Here is a 26235-nt window from a genome sequence, read left to right as displayed (position 1 = left end):
ATTTATTTTATTTATTTATTTTTTGGCTGCATTGGGTCTTCGTTGCTGCACATGGGCTTTCTCTAGTTGCGTCGAACGTGGGCTACTCTTGCGGTGCGCGTGCTTCTCATTGCAGTGGCTTCTCTTGTTGCGGAGCACGGGTTCTAGGCGCGCGGGCTTAGCTGCTCCGCGGCATGTGGGATCTTCCTGGACTAGGGATTGAGCCCATGTCCCCTGCATTGGCAGGCGGATTCTTCACCACTGCGCCACCAGGGAAGTCCCTCAAGTATTGCTGATGGGATCAAATGAGATGATACAAATACATTTGGCAAACTGAAAAGAAAAAAAAAAAAAGATGATTGAAGCCAAACTCACCTAGTCTTATAAACAAGTTTTACAAAACTTAATTGCCAAGTAATGTAGAATGTTTCTACATCTGCAAATACAGATAATAGTATCTACCTTGTAAAAAAAAAACTTGGGAGCATTAAAGTTAATATAACACACATTTCATGTTACATAGCAGTTGCTCAGATGTGGTAATATGTATTATAAGACATTATTTTATTATAAAAAATAGAGTGCAGACACAAAAATAACAACTTTGATATTTTAAAAGTTTTCATTAATATGTCTTTAGCATGGGTTTAGTTCTTAAGACAAGTAAATCTATGACCATTTTAACTTTTGAAACTTTGCTTTTCTCATTTATTCTACCAACAGCAATTCATGTAAATCTTTAAATCATCCTCAACGATTCAACCAAGATACTTCACTCTGTCTAGTTAAAAGAGATAGTGTTTAGGTTACCTTTATTTTAGCACCTAAAATGTACCACCTTGCCCAAAGAAATTGGTTCCCATTAGGAACCAAACCTAAGAGGGGGGTCACTGCAGGCAAAGCCTTAGCACCATAATGGATGTGAGCATTTCATATTTTAATGTGGTCAGGTAGGCCATACCCTGCCAGGAGTACTTTATAACCACTTAATATTTCCCAGTCATTTGAATGTAAATAAGCTTGTCAAGAGAATTTGGATAATTTATTTTTAGTTTTATTTTTTTAAGCAACCATGTTTGGCAGGCACACTTTCCCAAGATCACCCAGCTTCAATTTTAAATTTCAAAAGCCTCAAATTTAATCCCTTGAGCTGGCCTGGTACCTTGCACCATCTGTTCCCATGGTTTTGTTATAACAGCGAGCACCTGCAGAGTTTTGCCAACATTTCAAGCTGATTGTAGACAAAAATCAAAATAATTATAATTTTCATAAAGCAAAGACTTCCATTCAGACACCACAATCCCATCTACATGAATTTTGGGAAACCAATCTTGCTCATAATGTGTTTCGTATGGATAAGGGTAATTTATTTCTATTTTGTTTTTGTAGAAGATCAATCCTTTAAAACACATGTACAATCAATGTGGAATTCTCACACTCCAGTCACATCCATAAAACTCTTGTGTAATCCTAGTCAGTTCTTAGATCAGGGTTTCTTACTGTATTTTGATCAGACAAGGCCATCAGCCAACAGCAATGATAAAGTTAGTCTTCTTTTTGATTGTTTGCACTTTCTGTTGGTTTTTTGGTTCCCTTTATATTAGTAACAGTAAGATAACATGTTGGCTTCAAATATTTTCCACTGTCAATGGAATACAAAAATTCAGGTATTATCCATTAAAGACAAAAAGGCGAAAGATAAAATGAATGCCCCTTCTCTCTGCAATTTTGGGATAGAGAAGTAATTCATGTAAGCTCAAACTTTTGTATTAGAAAGCCTGAACTTTTGGCAGAATCAATGTCCTCCAGTAGCTAAATATCCCACCAATATGTAGACCATCTAGAAGTCACTAGAGAATTACTCATGCAGGATAAAGAAATATAAGATGGATACCCGAGTATTGACCTTTGCTCTTTGTCTTGGTATTTAGAAAGAAATCTTAATGAGTTGGCAATGATGCTTAGCCTTTCATTTTCTGTTTAAAAACATTATCCTTTATTCACATTGCGTTTCTAAGATTCTTTAAATCCTTAATTTTAGTTTCGTTTGAGTCCATTGATAAGGAGCTAAGTATAAGTTTGACCTAATTTACCTAGATGTTCAAAAAGGAGTAATAATTTTGTAGTATAAGTATTAACTCATTAAGACATGATCATATACATGGTAGAGTGCTGATAAGTAAATTAAGAGTTGTAGCTCTATAATACTGGAGTCCAATCAGTACTACTCAAGGACACCCCCTAAAAGAATATTAACACCTAAGAGAATATACCATTTGTCCACTGGTACCAAATCACTTTTGGCATTGAAAGAGAACAGTAAAACGACCAAATGTGAGCTGTCATTCCTAGAGGAACAGTAGGAATGAACGTGGCACTCAGTTGAGAAGATTAAACAGCAAGGATCTTGTAGAGATGGCTGTGCTGCTGGTGAGTTGGTGATAACTGCAATGCCCAATACAGTGGAGGCAAGTACGGCAAGAACTGACGTGACTGGAGACAAGATACTGCTCAACAGATTAAACAAGAGTTGGTGGTTGCAGAATTGGAGCAGAGTCTGTGAGAGAAACACTGGCAACATTTGGAAATATTTTGTAGACAAAAGTATTTTATAGGGGGCTGAATATACAATATCAAGTAACAGGAAGAAATAACATACTAAATTTGAATACTAATTTTAATGCCACCTCATTTGCTCTCAAAGCTTGGAGAAATTTGTATTACAGTAATGAGAACATTTTTTAAAATTTGAATTAGAAGTTTTATTTGGAAAGTTGTCATAGACCAACTTAGTTCGATTACTCTGCATATAACTTAACCTGAATAACAGCTTTGTTTCATTGTTCTGTGGGACATCATTAGACCATGGGAGTTCTCTTTTAAGTCTATGTTTCTTGCCTTCCTCATATGAAAACTTAAAAGGTGTTGTTAGTATCTGAGAACTGCATTCCCATTAAAAGACAGAAAGAAGATAAACACTACTGGTCTGAATAATTATTTTTTTAGATGTAAGCTAATGAATATATCATATACAAAGGTCGTTTCTAAAGTATTTCTAAAGTATTTGTCAGTGAATAGAAAACTGAAATAATCCTTCTGACTCCCAGGACTGGAGTACTAGAAATATTAATAAAGCAGAAGCCTGAAGACTTGAACTCTTGTTCCAATTTTCCATTTTTATCTGAGGGAAATGGAGAGGGTTAGAAAAGTCACTTTTATTGGATTTGTCTTTTTAAATCAAATGACAAGCTTCATGTGGGTAGGGATTATATTTGTTATGTTTATTATATTCCTAGAAAAGTGTGTGATAAGTGAGGATTTGGAAAGATGATCTCTTCAATCTTTCTTAACTCCAATAGCCACACAATAATAAGTAATCAGATGTGATAATATACTGCACCACAATATGCTATACTATATCTGAGAAGAGAGTGTTAGAAATGACGGAGTATCTGTTGTCTTTTGTTCTAGAAAAAATTTGCTTAGTGCAGTGAGTCCTTTTACTCAAGACTTTGATTTTTTTTTTTCCCCAGTCTGATTGGGTTCCCAAACCATAAACTTATTTTTCATTTTTAATTAGAACCCTGGTTATATGTAGAGCTGTTGTAGATAGTAGGATGTATCAAATGCCAACATCTTAATCATAATATAACAAATGACTCTGTGATACTGTTGTTAGAGTTCAAATCTCCACTTGTGGCTTGATTTGATAACTGGCTGGAATTAGCTGCGAATCTTCTCATAAGTGACACACTTTCATGTGTCAAGGCTGGTGACATTCACCTCTGAAAATCCCACTCAAATTTTCCCAAATTTTTTAAGTCACAGATAATCCTATATTATGTAATAAAGGATAATTATATAAGGAAGAATTAACACAACGTGTTAATAAACACACAAAAAGCCTGTTTAAAAATACCAGGTAAATTGTCATAGTGAGTGAAGTAAATCAGAGAGAGAAAGACAAATATCATATGATATTGCTTATATGTGGAATCTAAAAAAAATGGTACAAATGAACTTATATACAAAACAGAAATAGAGTCACAGATGTAGAAAACAAATCTACGGTTACCAGGGGGGAAGAGGGGGATAAATTGGGAGATTGGGATTGACATATACCTCCTACTATATATAAAATAGATAAGTAGTAAGGACCTACTGTATAGCACAGGGAACTCTACTCAATACTCTGTAATGACCTATATGGGAAAAGAATCTAAAAAAAAAGTGGATATATGTATATGTATAAGATTAACTTTTCTGTACACCTGAAACTAACACAACATTGTAAATCAACTATATTCCAATTAAAAAAAATAAAAATACCAGGCAAAATTTAAATATATGGTCTGACTGAATTCTGAATTTTATAAATTCTGAATATTTTATGAAAATTAGAAAAATACCTTGTTTTCATTTTTGCCATCATTATAAAATATAGTTGTCCAACATTTTAAATAAGTGATATTAATTTCATATTTTATCCCCCCTATAACCAGTTCCCCCTGTCCCTCTTAAAAAGATTCTTCTGATGGGGCTCTCACTACTCTTGGCCATTGGGAATGCTTAATTAATATAAAAACGAGAATTAATAAATATCAGTAGGGATAATGTGGAATTCTGTGCTTAGTAATTTTGAAACTTTACATTCAAAAGACATGGTAAAGAGATGTCACATTAATTGAGCCATTACAAGTTGTCAAACACTGTGTTAGGTACTTTCTTATTGATCTTTCTTATTGAACCTATCCCTATACCGGAGTTAAAACAACTGAGGCTCCCAGAAGTTAAGTAGCATACAACTGGATATCATCCAAACAGATTATGGTCTAAATGCCACATTTGTCCCAGCCCTTGCCTGTCTCCCTGACCCAATCTTGGATCAGCCTTCTCATCACTCTAGTTATTTTGAAATACCATGCTTATTTTTTCCATAGCAGGAACTGGGATTAACTGATCTAGAATAATCTAGCCCCGTATCTTTTCATATCGTACCTGTTCATTATTTGTCTCAGCACCGTATCACCCACACAGGAAGGCTTCTCTTGACCAGTCTAAATAAGGCCCTTAAGACCTGCTTACCCCAGTCTCTCTCTAGCACATCACCTTACTTTATTTTCTTCAATGCACATATTGCTGTCTGTGGTTGCCTTATTTATTAAAAAAAAAAAAAATTGTTGTCTGTCTTCCCTGGTAGAATCTAAGCTTCATACAAACAAGAGCCAGGTCTCTCCATTTCCTAGTGGCCAATAAATATTTATTGGGTAAATCAATGAATAGAAGCTCTGAACTTTTAATTATAGCATTCCTGATCACATGGCAATTACTAGCTATCAGTTTGACTTCTTTTACTTATGACAGCATACTGAGACTTTGACCACATACTTTAAGTGCAGACAAGTTTATAGTCTTTCATTCCCCCTGATATTAATACTTAGAGAAACAATTCAACAGTAAAATCAACAAATGATAAGAATCCAAATTTAGGATACTGAAAAGAAAAACACCAAGGTAAATGTTTAGAAAGACACAAGTCTATTAAACCACACAGTTCATCTCTAAAAGTTATACATTTATTATAGGTTGAATATGTACATGATACCTAAATTAAAAAAAAAAAATCTGGGATTCGAAGCTTTCATACTATGTGAGAAAACTTGCACAAATAAAAGTTTTTGAATTACTATTGATCGCAACATTAAAATTAAAATCTAAAGCAACTCTGATTATTTAAGGCAGTATATAGTCCCTTAATTGATATTTTGAATTTGTATAATGGACCTATCAATGATTAGGGTATAGCACAATATAAAAAAATTTGTATTATTACAAATAATTTGTAATTATTTGTTTTAGTGACTATTTAGTGCTGGTCCATCTGACAAAACTGATTTTGAATCAATTTGGAAAATGAATCAAAGTATTATATTATTTCTTGTATAGTACACTCCCAATATTAAGCATTATGTTTTTTAAATATATGCTTTTACTGCTTTTTTGTACAACTTGTGCATTAGATATTTGGAAGTGAATTGTAAATTTTGTTATTACGGAGGCATTAAATAAACATAATATTTTATTTTGAAATAAGTGTAGAATTCAGATAAACTTTCATCTGTCTCACTACAGCATGACTGCTTCTTATACTGAAAGTCTTAATGATGTCTTAATACCAAAGAGTGGTTTCAGGTTAAAGTGTGCTACAAGTGCTTCTGCTTTATCAGAATTTCCTTTTAGGATTTATTGAGAGGGAGACATTCAGAGTGTCGTAAAAAAATAAAACTGATGCTTTGTTGTTGTTGGGCTGTAAACACTGTATTTTGGTTGGTTATAATGCTACCAAAATCCACACAGTACTTAATTTATCTAACCTTCTGATAGTGAATGAACAAAGGTAAAAATAACAGGCTAGTTATAAACTAGTACTATGGTGATGACACTGTGAATTATTTAAAAAGGGCATATTCAGTGTGACCATAGAGCCATCAATCATAATAGACATTGATGAGAAAAAGAGGTTTCAGTCACTTCCTATCTGCAAGGAGAACAATTCTATCTCACAGGTAGCTATGAAGTGCTGGGTGACCTGATGTCACTTGCATTGTTGCTCTACCCTTTGAACGGAGCGAGTAGATTCTCTCAATATTAGAATCGAATGAGTAAATAAATTCGCAGTTCACTGCCACTCTCCTTCTGAGTGCACACTTCAATTTGTCTAACAATAGAGAGGACAGAAAAGCAGAAATCTCTTAAAGCGCAGATGAATTTTTTATGGAATGTTCAAATCCAGCTGCAAAGGATAGGGTTTTAAATGGTAGCAGACACTCTTTTAGAGGGAGCCCCAAGAGACGAAATCTTTTGGAAGTGTTTTGTACTGAATTCATTCCTTTCCACGTACACATATGTAGCTTTTCTTCTTCTGAAGCCCTGCTTTTACTAAATTGTTCCACCTTCGAGTTCACATTGATCACTGATATGCCAGATAAAAACACTTCCTTTATCTTTAATACACAGAATTTCAATTTTAAGTAAGAACAGTTTTTAAAGTGCATGTGTGTAATACTGCTGTATTTGCCTCCTTCGATAGGGAAATTAAGTTTGCAGGGGAAGAAAGAGGTGGCTGGTTAAGAAATTTTTTTAAAACATATTAATAATTTTAACATTTTTTTCCATTCAGGTGATCAGAATAATTTTGATTACCACAATTTCTCACCTCAGGTTCTACTTGAATGTTAATATTGCGTGCATTAATTTATATTATTTAAATTTTTGAATATCACTTTTCCCCAGTCACAGAATCCTACAAAATCCTTTGGCATTTACAAACCACAGAGCTACAAAAATGTGCATTTTTTGGGCTTCCCTGGTGGCGCAGTGGTTGAGAGTCCACCTGCCGATGCAGGGGACACCGGTTCGTGCCCCGGTCCGGGAATATCCCACATGCCGCGGAGCGGCTGGGCCCGTGAGCCATGGCCGCTGAGCCTGCGAGTCCGGAGCCTGTGCTCCGCAACGGGAGAAGCCACAACAGTGAGAGGCCCGCGTACCGCAAAAAAAAAAAAAAAAAAAAGTGCATTTTTTTTTCTGTATGGCTATATGGTAAAATCCACTACTTCACTCTAGCATATTCACATTTTATGGCATAAACCCATGAATGATATGAATGTTTCTTTGCAAAGATTCTCTTAAAAATTAGTGAATGTAGCTAAATAAGCTTTCCTCCTCTCCCTCGGCCCTCCTCCACCCACCAATCATTACCCCTCCCTATTAGAGTGGAAATATGAAACGTGTTTGCATTGCATTCGGCATTGCAGTGTAGTCTCTTGAAGCCTGTACACTACTCATTTTTATTCACTTTTCCTCTGTAATATATTCTGGAAGCATCTTCATCTCAGCCTAACCTCCAGAACTACTTTAAAAACGTGTACCACCACTTAATTGTTAATAACAGGTAAATCAAAGGTAAAAGATAACTAATTAATTTTCTAGCTCAGTTTTATTTTACTGTTACTGTTTTGAGAAAATATAACAAAACCCCATTAGTGTTAAGGTAAGCCCATGAAACAACATAATATAATGCAAGAAAGACATTTAATAGTGTAGAGGAATGTTAAATTACTAATTAACTCCAAGTTACTGTATAAGAAAGCATAGTAATTTACAGGATTATTGCAATATGCAGCTTGGATTGCCATGAGGGTCAGCTAAGGAGCATTTCTTTCTCTTTCTCCCCTTAGTGTGGTGGTTACTGTAAAAATCTTCTCACATTAAAACGCACTGTCCTACCCACAGTTCATTGCTGCTAATTAGCAGCAGTTGAGATTTTGCTAGCAGTGATTTTTTTTTTTTTCTATGTTAAGCTGCCAACTGTTACCAACTGCTCGAGATTCTCCATGCACAGTGTCCAGCTGCCCGGCTCGCACCACAAGGCTGTGTCTTTCAGCTGCTTCCTGTCAACTTTAACACCTGTGCGAAGAAAACAAATCCGATTGTCTGTCCTGCCTTTTGTGATGGGAAGGTTATCAAAAGTGCTCTGGGTATTTCGGCTCATGCTTATCATCTACTTCTAGAAAATTGCATTGAACACACACACACACACACACACACACACACACACACACACCTTTTTATTTAAGCACCCAGTTGAGACCAGTGGCTCTCTGAAACTTAAATCACTGCCATATCTGCCATGTCAAAGTCCAGTGTTTTCACAGTCTATTTAAACTTTTATTTAAGCAATAAGCCTTGGGAAAGTCATCTTTTAGTTTTACCTAAATATATAAGAAGAATGCCATAACTTTGATTAATAATTGATTAAATCAACCATTCCTACATCAAAGACAGGAAGAAGAGCTCTTTGCTGAAAGGCTAGACTATCAAATGGGACTTTGTTGTCTTCAACATCGCTTTAGAACTGCAGCATTACAGAGTAAGATGAACATTAATTTTTGAGGTCTTATATAATCATATAAAATAAAATTGACTCCTTTTTCTCCTTAATTAAACACTAGTAGTGTTAAAACACTATAAATTTAGAAATAATCATACAGCCTAATCATTTCCTGTCAGTTCCATTGGCTTTATGACTAATTTATATTTAACCTTCTTGGGAACCTACCATCAGAATGTACTTTTTTAAAAAATTCAAGGCAACTGTCACTGGTACCTTATACCTGTGCAAAGGGGAATCAGGACTTAACAATGTTTTAAAACTCAAAGATGATATATAATGGACTGTTCTGTTTATATGATTTAGTAGCAAAATAGCCCCTGCTTTCTTATGATTACAGAGCAACTGATAAATTCCTAGCTCATTTGTTCCTATTTTCTATTTATAGTGATAAATTTAATGTTAAAAATAATTGTAATTGTATAAATGTGCATGTATTTACATTAATATTAGCATTACAATATATTTAATTAGGCAATCAGAATTGAAAGGGGACTGATTTTGGTCTATATGTTATATCTGTTTGATACTATTATTTTCTTTAGGTTTCGATTGAAATATTTTAACTGAATTTGTTCTTCCTTCATTTGTACTTTAAAAAGGCAAAAGGATTGTAAAATTTACCTGTAACATGAGTATAAAATTCATTGTCCCGACAGGAATGAATCCCCACAGACTGTGATCAAAACTGTAGCCCTAGGGTAACACAGAACGAGTGTCAACTACATTTTGCTGTTAAGTTTCACAAAAATGCCCTCTGGGAATTTCAGTCACAATATTCTGAATCTATATTTATGTAACGGTTACAAAAAATAATAGAGAGGGCACATCAAAATTATACATGCTTGAATTTCAGAACCATAATTTTGTAATTTAAGAAGAAAATATTCTTTGAATTTTCCTTTTTTATGAAAAAGGAATGATAAAGATATTATTCAGTTTTCAAGACTATATTACCAGAGATTTAATGTCAAATTCCTGTTAATATAACTTTCTTCTCCCTGAACTATTAGAAATTTATTCAGTCAAAATTATCAAATAAGCACATAGGTAGGTCAGTATCACTATGATTACTGATCAAATACTTTTTTTTTCTTCCTTTCTTCACCCTCTGCATGTCTGCACTTGGAGAAAGAGACACCTGGTAGAGAGATGTGAAAACTTGCTCTTTAATTCGTACCACCACAGATGATTTTACAGGCACCGGTAAGAAAATGTACAAAAAGAAATTATTTAAAGCCAATAATTGATTCTAACTTGTTCAAGTGCCTGATTTTTCATAACTGAATAAAGGCCTTCAGATTATGAGCAGGACTTTGAAAAGTGGGTTAACCTCATTGAACCTCAGTAGTTCAATCTGCATATGGGGATAATGACACCTATTTTGTGTCATTGTTGATGAATAGTCTCAGTTTTAACTAGGCATATAGAAAGGTTTTGTAAGTTTCTGGTGCGTTGAAGATCTTCTGGATACAGAAGCAATCAAACTCCATGAGCCAGGGCTGGCCATGCTCTCCCTGATTTTTCTTTATCAAATCTTGCATAGGAAAGGTTGAATAGAATGAACTCTTTCAAGCTGTGGTATGACTGACTGAGGAAGATGAAAACTTACTCTTCCAAAAGACATAATAGTGTATGAGGTAAGACTAATTGATCAGTTGAGTGGCTACAAAATTATCCTGTGCAGGTGGATCGGTTGGGAGTGGGGTTAGATGTTTGGAACTGATTTCTCATAGCACCATTAAAATGTCACTGTAGAATCCTACCAATAACATCACCCCTTCTCACATACATGCCTGTAAATTTGACTTTTTAAAAAAACTCTCCTGTGTTAGTCAGAAATTATTTTCTCTGAGGTGTTATTAAAATGTGACAAATTATTATTTTATGGGCTTTGTAGGGGAATAGAAAACAATTAAAAATAACTGCTAAAAAAGTAAATATGTGGGGCATGAAGAGCCCATGGGCAGATGATAATCTCTGCTTGGATTATTTGCTGTAAGATGTGAATATGTTGTCTTTAGAGGAAAAAAATGCCACTGAATAAGCTTTGATTCTATTCTCAAACACTCATGTCCCCAAATAATCGATCTATGTAATCCTGCATAGTATTAGCTATGGTATATTTCTGCATAGGCCCAAGTACCAACTAGTTACTAAGGACCTATAAAGGAGAAATAATATAATCCTGACTTCACATAAAAAATAAATAGCAATGCCAAGCAACATTAAAAAGATGCTGTAATAACAAATGATGATGATGATGGCCACCATTCATGAAGCACTTACTAGGTGCTTTTTTCCTTCAACAAATGGTATGAATTTCTGACTCTGTGCCAGACGTTGGTCTAGATGCAGGAGTAAAAAAAGCAACTAACAAAACAGACAACATGTCTGGCTTCTTAAACTTATAATGGAGGGAGAGGAGCAATGAATAAAAATAAACACACAGAGATAAATACTGCAACTAAGATAAACATTTTAATCCACATTCTGCGGATGAGAAAACACAGGCAGAGTGGTGACGTCTTCTGTCCACACTCCAACAGCTGGTGTAATGGCAGAGCTGAGAGTCAATGTATATCTTTGTGCTACATTACACTGTATCTCAGAAAAGACCCACCAGAGGTAAAGTGGTGAAAAAGATGGCTTTATGTTGGAATTTGACCATGATTTCTTTTTTATTTTTAACATCTTTATTGGAGTGTAATTGCTTTACAATGTTGTGTTAGTTTCTGCTGTATAACAAAGTGAATCAGCTATATGTATACATATTTCCCCATATTTCCTCCCTCTTGCATCTCCCTCCCACCCTCCCATGATTTCTTGAACAAGGAAATCTCTGGCTCTATTCTTGAAGGAGGCAAAGCATTGAGATAGAATTCACATCGTGCATAATCAAATGTATAGCCAAGACATAGACTGGTTTGTGTTTGGAAGACAGGAGATTAATTTGGGACAATGGAAAGGAGAAGGATAAAAGGAGAAGGCAGGTAAAGTTCTGGTTGGAAGAACCTGTGTGACCAAGATTCTTGTTGGAAGAATCTTGACTATCCTGCCTGTAATCCTTAGACACATGAAATGTTTTAAATCAAGGGGAATCCTGATAGTTGTATTATAGGATGAGTAACCTGGTCACTGTGAATGTAAAAAAGGCTGAAGGAGTGAGAGTTTACATGTTAGGATGTCTAGTTAAAAGGCTGTTGTAATAGTGTGAAAATGAGTTAGGGTGATTGCAGTAGAATAAAACAATGCAGAAAATTTACCAATAACAACTAGAAAAAATGATGAACAGATAGGATTTGGGGTAGGGGGAGCAAATGAGAAGGAATAAAGCAAAAGATGGAGAGATCCTACAGCTGGAGAAGAGCGGAGCTACCTAAAAAATTAGAAGCCAGGAGTGAGGCCAATTTACAGAGGAGATATTAGGTTTTAGAGGTACTGAAACTGAAATGATCAGGTCAGACTAAGTCAGCAGCCTATATTCTTTACCCTTCCTCCCTGCCATCAACTGTGCCTGATCTTTCCCAGGCCACCTCAAAGTTCTTCCCAAGAAAGAGAGGCCCTTTTGTTAACACACTGAAAACCAGAAGAGGCTCATCTGATTCTTGAGAAATTCTTCCTATAGCAAGTCAACTTTGATCAAACCCACCCCACTTGAATCATTTTTTATTTGTATACCAAAATCTCATCAGAGATGCTGGTAGACATAATTTTCTATTGTGGTCTTATTTTATTGCACAAAACATGTAAGACACAAGAAATAAAAAGATAGAAAGATACATTTCACAATATCAATACCAAAACACATGAATTGTGTTTCTTTGTATCTTTGTTCACATTTTGTTATGCTAGCAATGTTTTACATAGTTGTATCCAGTGTAGATGGAATTTTGCATTCTGATCCTGAAAAGGAAGCGGTCATTTAGGATCAGGTAGGCTGGGGAAGGTGAGAGCTGAGAGTAACCAGTTCCTGTCTTCACTCCCACTTCAGGAGGAGGCCAACAGCTGGAATTTTGAGATGCAGCCTCATCAAAATTTTGACGGCTCAGTGAATAGTAGAGAAAATCTCAAAGGAAATACTTCTAATGGACATCACCTAGTTTCCTGAGCAAAAGCGACAGTCTAGGGGAAAAATAAAAAGACTTTTCCAACTCCACTTGCTAAGAAGTTGCAAACTATTGTGAAGTATCTCAAATGACTATTAAGACATCCCTCTTCTGGTATAACACAAACACATTGACATGTTGATATTTTTTTTCAAGTCTCTGTAAGTATCTTCCAGAAAAATTATCGAGAACTACCCTATCTTAAGTAAATGTTATTGAATATAATTCAACTTTTTATCATTAGTTTAAAATCTCAAAACATCCTTTACTGTTCTGAATTGTTATTTAGCTCTTTGTTCAATTTTTCAAGGTTTTTTTTTTTCATTTCCTTTGTGGACATATTAATTTTAATATTCTACTTCCTTTACTTCTAAAGCCTACAAAATTGCTTCAAGTCTAATCTGGTAAGATATGGTTAAACTCTCACCACCGCCCTAAATTGGATTTAAATGGAAAGATGGATGGTATATCAATTAGAGCTCTCTGGAAAGGAAGGGGAAGAGGGGGAGTGGGGAGTGGGGGCTTGGGGGGATTTGTATGGTGTAGCCTGCAGGCTGAAAACTCAGGCAAGGGTTAATGCTGTGAACTTGGGGCAGAATTTCTTCTCTGAGAAATCTCAGTTTTCCTTTCAAGGTTTTCTAGCTGGTAAGATGAGCCCCACCCACATTATAGAGAGCAATCTCCTTTACTTAAAGTCAACTGATTATAGATATTAACCACACCTACCAAATAGCTTCACAGCCACACTGAGATTAGTGTTTGATTAAATAATAGGGCGCTATAGCTTAGTCAGCTTTACACATAAAACTATTATAGATGGATTTTACAAACTGCTTTTATGACAGTTCATGGGTTTTCAGAGAGTAATTCATTGAAAAAATATTCATTGAGGGACTTTTATGTGCCAGGAACTAGTATGGATACGACTTTACAGATATGAAGAAGACTAAGATAAAATCCTGGCCTTCAAGGAACTTACAATTTTCTTAAAAGATAGCTATATGAATAAATTAATATAATGCAACTTGACAAATGTTAGTTTTATGTACAAGCTATGTAATGTTGGTGCATAGAGGAGGGAAAACTTCTCCCAGGCAGTTGGTTCAAGGAAGGCTTCCTGGAGAGCCTGACGTTTGAACAAATCTTTAAGAATCTCTAATTTACTGAGCAATACTCATTGAAACCTGTTATGCCAGGTGCAATTCTAGGGGCTGGGAGTTGATATAAAAGATCTCAACTTTATTTATAAAGCTAATGTTCCATGGGGAGATTGGTGAGACAGATAATAAAATAAGCAATGAATAATTAAAATCGCTCTTAATGATTAGAGCTAAAATTTATCAAGATTATGTGATACAGCCTCCTATATGCTGCTTTAATATTTGAGTTGAGACATAAAAGGCAAGAAGAAAAGAAAAGATAAGTGAAAAGGCATTTCCAAGCATAGGAGGCAGCAGGTGCAAAAGCATGCAACAGTCACAGCCAGAGCAATAGAAAAGGACTTTGATTAAAATTTGGGTTTGAAAAAGACTTGATCTAGTCTGTCACATTATATTTACATTAAATTTAAATATCAAATACTACCTTTCAATTAGTTTAAAACATTTCCTTGGTCTTAAATAATAGCTGGGTTTTATCTCTTGTTTTTCATCTTCTTTCCACTATTCTTAAAATGTTGCACTAATGTGTGAATTTTCTACACCTGGATTACAAACTCTTAAGCCATTAGAAGTCATTTTATGTGGTGCACGGTTGAAGCATTCATTGCACACTAACTACACATTGTTGAATGATGAGAGGATGGATGGAGGAGGCAGAGAATGGCTCCAAAGATAAAGCCCTGTCCTAATCCCTGGTACCTATGACTATTACCTTATATAGTAAAGTTTTGGCAGATGAGATTAAATTAAAGATCTTGAAATAAAGAGACTGCCCTGGATTATCCGGCTGGGTCCTAAATGCCATCACAAATGCCCTTACAAGAGAGATTCAGAAGCACATGGGGCTTCCCTGGTGGCGCAGTGGTTGAGAGTCTGCCTGCCGATGCAGGGGACATGGCTTCGTGCCCCGGTCCGGGAGGATCCCACCTGCTGCGGAGCGGCTGGGCCTGTGAGCCATGGCCGCTGAGCCTGCGCGTCCGGAGCCTTGCTCTGCAACGGGAGAGGCCACAACAGTGAGAGGCCCGTGTACCGCAAAAAAAAAAAAAAAAAAAGAAGCACATAAGGTGCAGAAGAGGAGACCATGTGACCATGGTGGCAGAGATAGGAGTGATGTGGCCGCAAGTCAAGAAATGCCAGCAGCCACAAAAAATTGGGAGTCAAGGAGCAGAATCTCCCCTAGAGCCTGCAGGGGGCTTGTGGCCCTGCCAGCACCTGGCTTTTGACCAAGTGAAAGTGATTTCAGACTTCTGGCCTCCAGAACTGAGAGAGAACAAATTGCTGTTGTTTTTAGACACCAAATTTGTTAGTCATTTGTCCCAGCATCCACAGGAAATGAATACAATGGATTTTCAGCATATTAAACAACAGTAGAAATGTGGTTTTATCAACACCTACTGGCCAGAGTCTTCCTCTGAAGCAGAAGACAATACAATGTTGCCTGGGTAGCGCTGCCTGCCTCAACTCCTGCCATGCTTTCAGCAATGCCAACAGATTCTGGGAATGTACGTACACATAAAATGCCATTGACATTTTGAATATTCTGATCTGGACCTATTAGCCATTCTACTCTAGATATATTTATGACAAACTAAATATATCTTCATGTTAACCCTATGCTAGAGATTTTTAAACATTCCAGCAAAGACAAACAGAAATTATTCCCCATTATTGATGTCCGAGTGTGCTACCCACACTGACCTTAAAAATTAAAACCTGTAACACATTTCAAATCATATTAAATTGTATGTTACATATGATCTTAAAAACATTTAGGAGGAGTTTATTTTCTAGGGGTTCATAGTATTACATATGTACATAAGAGTATATACATACATACATATATGTGTGTGTGTATATATATATATATATATGTGTGTGAAGTTGCTGATGAATCTTGGTATTATTAAACATACTACTATGTTAAAAAAATGTAACTAACCAAAATGAGTCCACATATTCTGAAGAATGAAATTTAGCTTATGGCCTCAAGGTTTTATCTTATAATCTCTTAGTTTCAATGTCTATACCTCAACCAAATCAGGGAACCAGTTGAACTAACATGCTTAACTAAGTACATTTACCACTGAGTAACTACATTAAGCACAAATTCATCTTAAAAGATCTGTAAATTGTTTTCACTGTTTTTCTCTGAAAGACGTAGTTACTTTGATGGCATGTTAATGAAGCCTGAGAAATTGTGACTGTATGTTCATGAAGGTATATATGTATAATAATTGTTGAATTGGTCTTTCATATTTGGATTTTTTACATACGTTATCTGCTTTAAGAAATACAATAACGTAAGATCTTAATTTAATAAAGCCAATATACAGGAGAGATACATTATAAACCATCGACCTTTATGTTGATCAAAGGGACTTGTTGATCATCTGGTCTAACACCTTTTTTTTTTTTTGCTGTACGCGGGCCTCTCACCATTGTGGCCCCTCCCATTGCAGAGCACAGGCTCCGGACGCGCAAGCCCAGCGGCCATGGCTCACGGGCCCAGCCGCTTCGCGGCATGTGGGATCCTCCCGGACCGGGGCACGAATCCGTGTCCCCCTGCATCGCAGGACTCTTAACCACTGCGCCACCAGGGAAGCCCCTAACACCTTCTTTTAATAAAAGACGGGACTAAGACTCAGAAATGTAAGTGATTAGACCAAAGGCACATTGCAAACCATTGGACAAGATGGGAACAGAACCCAAGTTTTCTGACTCCTGATTCAAGACACTTCACAAGCCCCAGGACTGGTTATTTACATTGTCCAATATAACTGGTATTGGTTAACAATATGTTGGTATAAGTTAACTCTTTAAGTGGCTTAAGGAGGAAAAGCAAAGAAGCAAAATAGAGTGAAAGTGATGGAAACTAACTGGAGATCAGTCTAAATTAAAAATAGATACCGTGATTATAAATAAAATATATTCTCTGAACATATATGACTAAAATCAATTTTGAAATATGGAAAATCTATTTGATCTTTCAAAGCAGATTCAGAATTTAAAATATTAGATTTTAAAACATCAAAAATTAGTCAAGGTTTAGATTTTCTAATAGTATCAGTCCTTATTAATGAGAAGTATGTAGAAATTATTTTAATCCTCCTTTATGTTGATCCTAAAAAATTACAGTATACTCTGAAATAATCTCATTTACCTTATTAATCCATTAAAGATGTATGGTCCATTATGTGTATGTATATTGAAAGGGAACATATTTCGAAAATAAACGACTTAGTTTCCACCTTTACTTTGAAAAATCACAACTCCCTGACTCTATTTTCTCATCTATAAAATGGGCTTTTGAGAGCATCCAAGTAACTAATTTGCAATTATAGCAAGAATTCATATACAAAAGTGCTCTGAAATCTGTCAAGAGCTCCATGTGTGATGTGTGTGTGTATGTATGATTGTGTGTATGTACTTGTGGTAATGATTTTTATTCATTTGGCTGACAGGATATAGTGGGGCAAAAAGAAAGGACATAATTATTAAAAAGCAAGAATGCTTCCTTCAGTGAAAAGTAGATTTAAAGTGAGAAATGACTGTATTATTCAAAACTACAGCTACTGCTTTGCACTGTCAGGGAAATTAATATCTCCAAGAGTTACATGTGGAAAAAATGCTTAAATAAATGATTGGGGATAGATAGCTATGTACTCTGACTTATGAGAGATGGGGTGACCTTTAAAATGACTCAGATTCCAAAAACAACTGACTCCATTTCTGCAATCTGTGTTTCATTTTGTACAAAACAAAACAATTAATATAGTCAAGAGCAAAATTGCAAACCTAACAGGGCATAGGACTGGGAGCCAGGGGACCCAGGTTCTACTCCTTGGGCCTTTCTTGCTCTAGATGTGACCTTGAACAAATCGCTTAATCCTCCTGGGCTTCAGCCCCATCACTTCCAACATGAAGGGGGTCTAAGGTCCCTTCCAGCTTTAACACTTCATGACACTATGATTCCAGTTCTTAGCTTCTCTCTCACCATATCTGACACTTTGTTGACATACTGTCAGAACACTTCACACATTTCCCGAAAGCCATAACAAAGCATTATCAGGTCATTAACACAGATTTTTAAGAGAAACTTTAAAATATCTTTCACTGGATATTTGTTATAGCACTTATGTTTATGCTATTAGATTCCTTAGTGAAGATATAAAGGTGTAGATATACATCTAAAAAAGTCAACCTTGTTAAATTCATACACTATGAAGAATAAAGTTGTAATACAGTTATGCGTGACAAAAATAGCCATCTACTTTTCCACAATGAGCAAATAGTTACTTAATTAAAAACTAAGAGAAGAAAAAAGAAAAATATTTTTAGCCTTACGAAAGTTGTACCCATTTCTTTCATAGCTCTATTTCTTTTACCATTCCTTCCATAAACAGTTGACATATACCCATACGTCTCATGGCGTGTGTGTGTGTGTGTGTGTGTGTGTGTGTCTGTATGTGTGTACCTCAATTACATCTAATGTTTATGGAGCATTAACTGTCCCAGACATCAGTCTACCCACCTTTCTTATGCCCCTCAGTACCCCTGACACCCCTGTGTGCATTCTCATCGCTACCAGATACTGAAGGAGCTGTGTTCCTGAAGGCATTTTCTGAGTCTTTTTTTTGTAACCAGGAAAACCACCTGTGCCTACATTGGTGGGTTATTATAGTCAGCAGTTTACCTGGCCTCAGGCAGGTCTAAAGATCTCTTTCTCTAGGCCATTGAAAAAGTCTTTCCTTCTCCCTCTCCTGCCCCCTCCAGCTTGATCCAGATCTTCTCCACCCTTCCCACAAGACATAACTTTACTCATCCTAACATACTTGACAATATCTCAGAGATTGTGCCTGCGTGTTAGTACACTATTCTCAATCATAATGCTTTCCAAATTGGTGCTGAAGAGTGGTTTTGCCATTCTCTCTACAGTATTTAGTTTTAAAAAACGAACACATCATTAGTATATATCACTTTTAGAAATAAGAGCTAACGCTAAACCCAGGTGGAAGAGAATCAGAATATTATTTATTTATTTATGCTTTTCATACAAGTAACACAAGTGAGTGATGAAGTATTTCTCTGTGAGCACATGCTAGAATCCCTGTGCAGGCTGTTTAGCCTGTATCCTGGGTCTGGGCAGAACTGAACTTAAACCTCAGAATGATAGCAATCTGCCGTTTCCTTAAAAATATCTCAAGAAAGGGGTTGCCTTACTCTCACAGATGAATTACCTTAGAGCACTTCAGTGAAGAAAGGAAGATGTATTATTTAGCAACTCTCTAAATTATAGTAAATGGGCTTAAATTTATTAATTGATTTTATCCATTTTACTTTGAAAAAGTAAATAAAGTAAAGTAGAATAAATGAGCCATATAGTTCCAGCCCACTAGCTATTTTAAGCCAAACTACAAATTAATGAGGTGATTAAGGAAAAAACAGTGAAAGGAGGAAAAAAGAGGCCTTAAATACTTCATCTGGATGAACACAATTGTAAACACTTTTTATTCTCTTACATGAAAATAAGAGTACTTATTCCAACGTACACTCTGCCCCCTGTGCACTGCCATTTAGTAGGGACTCTTTGAGTGACAGCCTTGGTCCCCAGAGTCAACCTTTCCCTGACACCCCAGCAGGCCTCCGCCCACCAGTGGGCCTGCAGGACCTGCTCCAGCTGAGGAGGCCTCCCTCACAGTTTCTCCTCTTATCCCACTGCGTGCACTTTGAGGCGGTATGAAGGGAAACAAGCTATAATAGCAGAGACACATCTTATAGAAAGTACTAGGCCACAATCGAAGTGGCAGAGGCTTCATCGTCAATCAACACCATTTCCTCTTCTTTGGAGCAAACCTAACACAGTTAACTTGGGCAATCATCCCCCTACTGGTACAAGTCAAGTAGGTCCAGAGATTCAAATCTGCAGTTTGTAAATAATCCCAAGTATAGGCAGAAGGCTAGCTAGTTACCTCTCCCTTTACATTCAAAGGGATCTTCACATTCAAAAGCTCCCGTATGGACAAATGATAATGCACATTGGAAAGACCAAGGCAGCTGCATTTTTCTAATTAATGTTATTACTAATAAGGCTAATCATTAATTCTATCTTAAAAAAATAAAACAAATTAAAAAGAAACGCAAACTTCTGCCTAAAAGTAGCGCCAGCTGCGTGTTGTATTAGGAATCATTCCAGCCTTCCTCACGCTGCAAGTTTCTCCACAGAATAAAACATTTGCGGGCTAACGTGGACCTGATGTTGCTGTTCTAGTCAGAAGGTCAAACATACTGAACTTACTGCCCGAGCCAAGTTTGAAGGAAATATTAGAAAACACAGAAAGTAAAACTTTACGGTGAGCTGTAAGTACTCATAAATACACTAAAATTTACAGTTCATTATGCTCCTGTTTTGTCCTTCTTGCCAAAGTCAAAAAGCACACACGCCTTCATTTTAAAAGACATTTACTGTACATTAGGAAACAAGCCACATAGTGGTTCAAAACACTGCCAATTCTCAGCAGGTCAACTAGGTGCTGATTGCAGATTTAAACTAGGTTCATCCTTCTCAGTTTTACATGTAAACATTGGATTTTGAATGCAGGATGTAGGGTGTGTGTGTGTGTGTGTGTGTGTGTACTTTTAAATCACACTCTAAAATCACTATTGCCAGAAGCTATCTCATCATTCAAATAAATGACAGAGAAATTGCTAGTAAGAATTTTCGGTTTTCTAGTCTCATAAACTATGTAAAAATATCCCCTAAAAACGGAACTAGAGCATCTATGACAATGATACTAACCATAGATCCTTTATACAGCTCTGGATTCATCACATAAAATCAATTTTTAAAAGGTTCTAACATAAAACATTTTTATTTTTAGCATGATGTTTTAATATTACTTCAGATATAAACTGTTATTTCTTTCATATAGAGATATTTAATGATTTTTTTTAGTTCAATTCTGTCTAATGAATGTACTCTATAAAAATAAGACTCATATGAAATTGAAAATATTTTAATTGCATAATATATTGAAGAAACACAATAAGCATATGACATAGAGCTTTGCTTAATGTTTGATCCAGAGACCAGCAATATTGGCCTCTCCTGAGAGCTTGTTTAAAAAAGTCCCCCTCCAGAACTACTGAATCAGAATTTGCATTTTAACATGGTTCCTCTGTGTTTCTTGTGGATACTAAAGTTTGGAAGACACAGATATAAAACAATAGCTTGATTAACAAGATATAGAATATGACAAGTAGTTTCTTAGTAGTTTCTTAGCAAAACTATGCTTAAAGTCTAGCTGATTACATTGGAACACTTTAATTTCTAACCATAAATGAATAAGGTACGTATTACTCAAAATTATTTTGCAGGGCAAAGATCAAAAAGTTTTTCAAATGATAGCCCACAGGTTTTACTCCTCCCCCCACAAACATAGTCTTATGTATTTTCAAGAAAGGTGAGTTTTGTCTTAACAACTATGTAAATTAAACTCAGACAGAAATAATCAGGTCCTTGATAAGTCCCACCGACTAGGATATTTGCCGATTTTCTCTCCAGTATTATTTAATCACACCAATTTATCAACAGTTTTATTTTGCTTCAATCTTGGTTTCTTTATAAATGCAATATAACCACATTAAAAAATAGAATACTATTCTACAATGAAACATTTTCTTTCAAAAAGGAACTAATATCTACAGTGTTCTATTCCAATCAAACAGAGCCAAAGCTGAACTGTACCTGCCACCTGGAGTTTACGTCCCTCCACTCATGAATATCCCACTTGGAAGTTCCAGTATCTCCTTCAAAAACCCTAATTTTAAAAACAAAGACTATCAGTTTCTGAATATATCACACATCACATTTATCCACCCAAGCCATTTAATCTTTTGGGAAGTGTATTTTGTGGACCACTTTGAAAATCTGACAAATCTGAGGATTTTTTTTAGACAAATGCACATGTACATTTATCGTGAAAACTACGTATTTGATTTCAAGTATTTCACTGGTCTCCAAATGTCTAATCAATGGAATCCAGTAGAAGAACTTTAGCTGCGTATGGTTGACCAAATTCTGTGCAAAGTTATCTAGCCCTAATATGCTCTGAAATAGATACTTAACTTGCAAAATATCTCCAGCAGGTATATACACCTTGTTTCTCCTTTCTCCCGTAAAGCTGGTGGAGGAATGACATAGACTGGAATTATGGCAAGCTCTCTTATAAGTGTACTAATTCTAGATCTATTTTAAAATCAACCTTGATTTTATCTAGGTTAGCACATATTAGTGTCCTTTGAAAAGGCAGAAGTTTTAGTCCTGTGAAAACTGAGCATGTCACGTGAAGCAAAGGAAGTTCTGGTGGGTAAAATATATCATTTATTGTATAAAGTTTATTCTGACCTAAATATTCACCATGTTTTCTCTGTCTATACCTCAGCTTGAAATGAACCATGAGCATAAAGCAATTTTACACCAATGAGACTATTAAATCCACGACTATATGCCGGAAGTCCATTTCAAGAAGGAGTTTCTGACATATTTTAACTAGTAGGGGAATGATATGGGTTTGAGGAGGGAACTTTGTAAAGGATTTGTCATAAACATACATTTTAAAACAACTGTTTATTCCATGCTTTCCAGAACTTTTAATATTACATTTTATTTTTTAAATTCAACTTTTCAGGAAGTAGGCAATAGAGCTATTTCAATCTTAGGCTGCTTTATTAGAACCACTGTAACCAGTAAGCCTGGTGGTCATAATTCTGACCAACTTCTGGGCTTCAACTCACACAATGGAAGGACTCAAGACATTGTCATTAACAAACTGGAATGCACCTAAGTGACAGCCAGAATAGTGAAGGAACTTAAAACGTTGAGGATAGAATGGAACATAAAACTGTCTTCAATTATTTGAAGAACTATTCGGTAGTCTAGAGATAGATTCTTTGTGTGAGGCTCTGGAGAGAACAAGAACCAAAAGGTAGAAATTATGACTATATTATAAAAATGGAATGGACCACTTCATAGAGATAATTTCCCATCAGTGAATTTATGCAAGACAAAGGTAGGATAGAGACCGGGATAAGAAACTGTGAATACCCACATGTTATTTGTATCAGGTTTTTGTTTATCAGGCAATTTTTCTCTTTATATTTGCCAAGTAATAATTTAGTAGGCTACCTGTTTTGTCCCTAATGACACTATTAATTAGACAATGTAATAGATCCCTGTTTACTATTCCATCTCTGTAGTTTATAGGGTCATTGTATATGCTTTTTCTTTAACGGTTGAGAGCCATGATTTGGCCTCTCCCACTCAGTGATCCCATTACTTCCACAGAAACCACAGAATCCCATTTCATTGTGGTGCCTTCCACAATTATCCCCTGTCTACAGAGGACAGCAAGGATGCCAGAAGAGTTCTCTTGGTCTCATCTGAGAAATGCTTAAGGGGAGGCTGAGTGGGTCATCATAAATTCACTCCAGTATTCCCTTCTTCCTGAGCCTAAAATATGCCAGGAACACGCCAGAATTGCAACCTCATTGATTTTAGACCATTGTTAAATCCAGGCTTTAATTAAGCAATATAAAAGACTGTTAAGGCCAATGCCAGATGCTCAAGTCAAATCAACATAATAAATTCCAAATCCCAGGAGAGCACATCTATATCAATGTATCTTCCCACTCTAATCTAATATTTATCTCTTTTTTCTTACATGCTTAAAATTAACTCCCTAACAAGTACTCCAGACTCATGCTGATTTTTATTTTAATATCTTGCAACTTCCTGTGATGAGAACTCTTACGATTTACTATCTTAGTAACTTTCATATATAACATAAAGCAGTGTTAATTATATTTATCATGTTGTACATTACATCACAAGTACTTATTTATCTTATTACTGGAAGTTGGTACCTTTTGACGGCCTTCCTCCACTTCCCCCTCCCTTCACCCTGCACCTCTGGTAGCCACAAATTTGATCTCTTTTTCCATGAATATGCTGTTTTGTTTGATTGTGAAGCATAACTGACCTACAACACCATTCTAGTTCCTGTTTACACAACATAGTGATCTGGTATTTCTATATATATTTTTAGTGATAACCACAATAAGTCTAGTTACAATATGTCACCATACAAAGATATTACATAGTTATTGACTATATTCCCCACACTGTACTTTTTTTTTTTTTTTGCGGTACGCGGGCCTCTCATTGCTGTGGCCTCTCCCGTTGCGGAGCACAGGCTCCGGACGCGCAGGCTCAGCGGCCATGGCTCACGGGCCCAGCCGCTCCGCGGCATGTGGAATCCTCCCGGACCGGGGCATGAACCCATGTCCCCTGCATCGGCAGGCGGACTCTCAACCACTGCGCCACCAGGGAAGCCACCCGCCCCCCCCACACACACACTGTACATTTTAAACCCCTGATTCATTTATTTGCAACTGGAAGTTAGTATTCTTAACAATAATATTAAGTAAAAATACTAAAATTATCTCCCTTATTGAGACTAAGAAGTATTTTCTCCCCTTAAGTTACAATGTTTAGCATGGCAAACATCAGCCAACTCTTTAAAAATTTGCCATTTTTGATAATTGTCTACCCAGTTTATTAAAACACAGTAAGAATTTTCCAAAGATTTCTGGACAGTTAAACGTCTTGGGTTAGCCATCTTGTACTTCAGTGTTGTGAGTTTTCTCATTTCTCTTATATTGACACCCAGTATTTAATATACCATATTACAGTTTTTCTGAGGCATTAAGGGTGCTACAGTTGACCATTGAACAGCGCAGGTTTGAACTGTGTGGGTCCACTTGTATATGGATTTTTTTTTCAATTAATACTACATGACCCCATGGTTGGTTGAATCCGAGGATGCAGAACCACAGATATGGAGGGCCAACCGTAAAGTTATAACCAGATTTTCTACTGCACAGGGGTTAGCGGTTCACCTCATGCTGTTCAAGGGTCAACTGTATTTAAATCTGTAGCATTATAATAACTTCAGCTCTCTTCTTTGTTTTAATTCACCTGGTATCTACACAGAGATTCAGATTCAGTATTGTTCTCTGTCTTGTTGACATACTAGATATGCCTTGGGATTATAGTTTTAGTTTATTACATTTTCAGTTTGCCTGCTACCTTGAGAAATGTAGTTTGTCATGTTGTTGGTACAGTTTTTAGACTGATGATATCTAACTCTACTTCTTTATCATGAACACTTCTTATATACTTACTGTAGGGGAATCCTTTGCCAGTATATTTAATTTCACCAAGATTTCCCTATTAATATCTATGCATAGAAAACAACATGATTACATAAAATGAGAGGGAGGAAAGAGGGTGTGGGCTAGGTTTAAAAACTAGCCTTCTCTGAAGGTACTTTGTTTTAAATTTGGAACCATAATATATTTAACATAATTTTTAAAAATCCAAAAAGAAAATAGAACACCATCCCTAACATTGGAAAGCAAACTGAAAAATGTAAATCTAACTATACATAAATTGGTTGCATAAACATCAGAGGGAAAGCAAATTTTCAGACTACTTTTAAATGAAGTATTTTGACTATAAACACCTAGTGAGATAACATTTAAAGTCAAAATCAAAGCAAAAATGACTTCAAAAAAATTTTAACTGCAATCAGTAATCTTAATATTAGCAGCTATATTAGCACTGTTAAAATGAAAATATTATATATATATGGATTAAATAATTAAATTTTATTTAATTATTTAATAATAAATATTTATTTAAATGATTAAATATTTAATTAGTAAATAATAAATAAAATTTAAATAATTAGTAAATACCAAGGTGTTCAATATAAGGAACAAGAAATATAAGTATAATATCAAAGCAGATAACTAAAACTCTACCATCTTGAATTTGATTAGAAAATATAAGAACTCATAATTTATATTTTTATTTCAAACTCTACATAAAAGCTAGCTTTATCTATTGAAAAGGTCTAGAAGGTATGAACCTAACAGAAATGAGCAATGAGAAAATCCCCAGAGCTCAGACAATGGC

General features: G+C 35.7%; 1 long non-coding RNA gene across 1 annotated transcript; it reads right to left on the bottom strand.

Annotated features, from left to right (window-relative positions):
• Positions 1-273: 273 nt before the first annotated feature.
• LOC113625006 (uncharacterized) lies at positions 274-22019 on the bottom strand. Its single transcript, XR_003434536.1, has 3 exons — positions 21943-22019; positions 8354-8445; positions 274-312 (listed from the first exon to the last, which is right to left on the bottom strand). It is a non-coding gene; the product is annotated as an uncharacterized LOC113625006 (long non-coding RNA).
• Between the last annotated feature and the right edge of the window lie 4216 nt (positions 22020-26235).

Source organism: Aethalodelphis obliquidens, unplaced genomic scaffold, assembly GCF_003676395.1.
Source record: "Aethalodelphis obliquidens isolate GAN/ISIS:26980383/991018 unplaced genomic scaffold, ASM367639v1 scaffold2, whole genome shotgun sequence".
NCBI lineage: Eukaryota > Metazoa > Chordata > Mammalia > Artiodactyla > Delphinidae > Aethalodelphis > Aethalodelphis obliquidens.
Note: the sequence above shows the minus strand (reverse complement) of the source record. Positions and strands in the feature narration are given on the sequence as shown.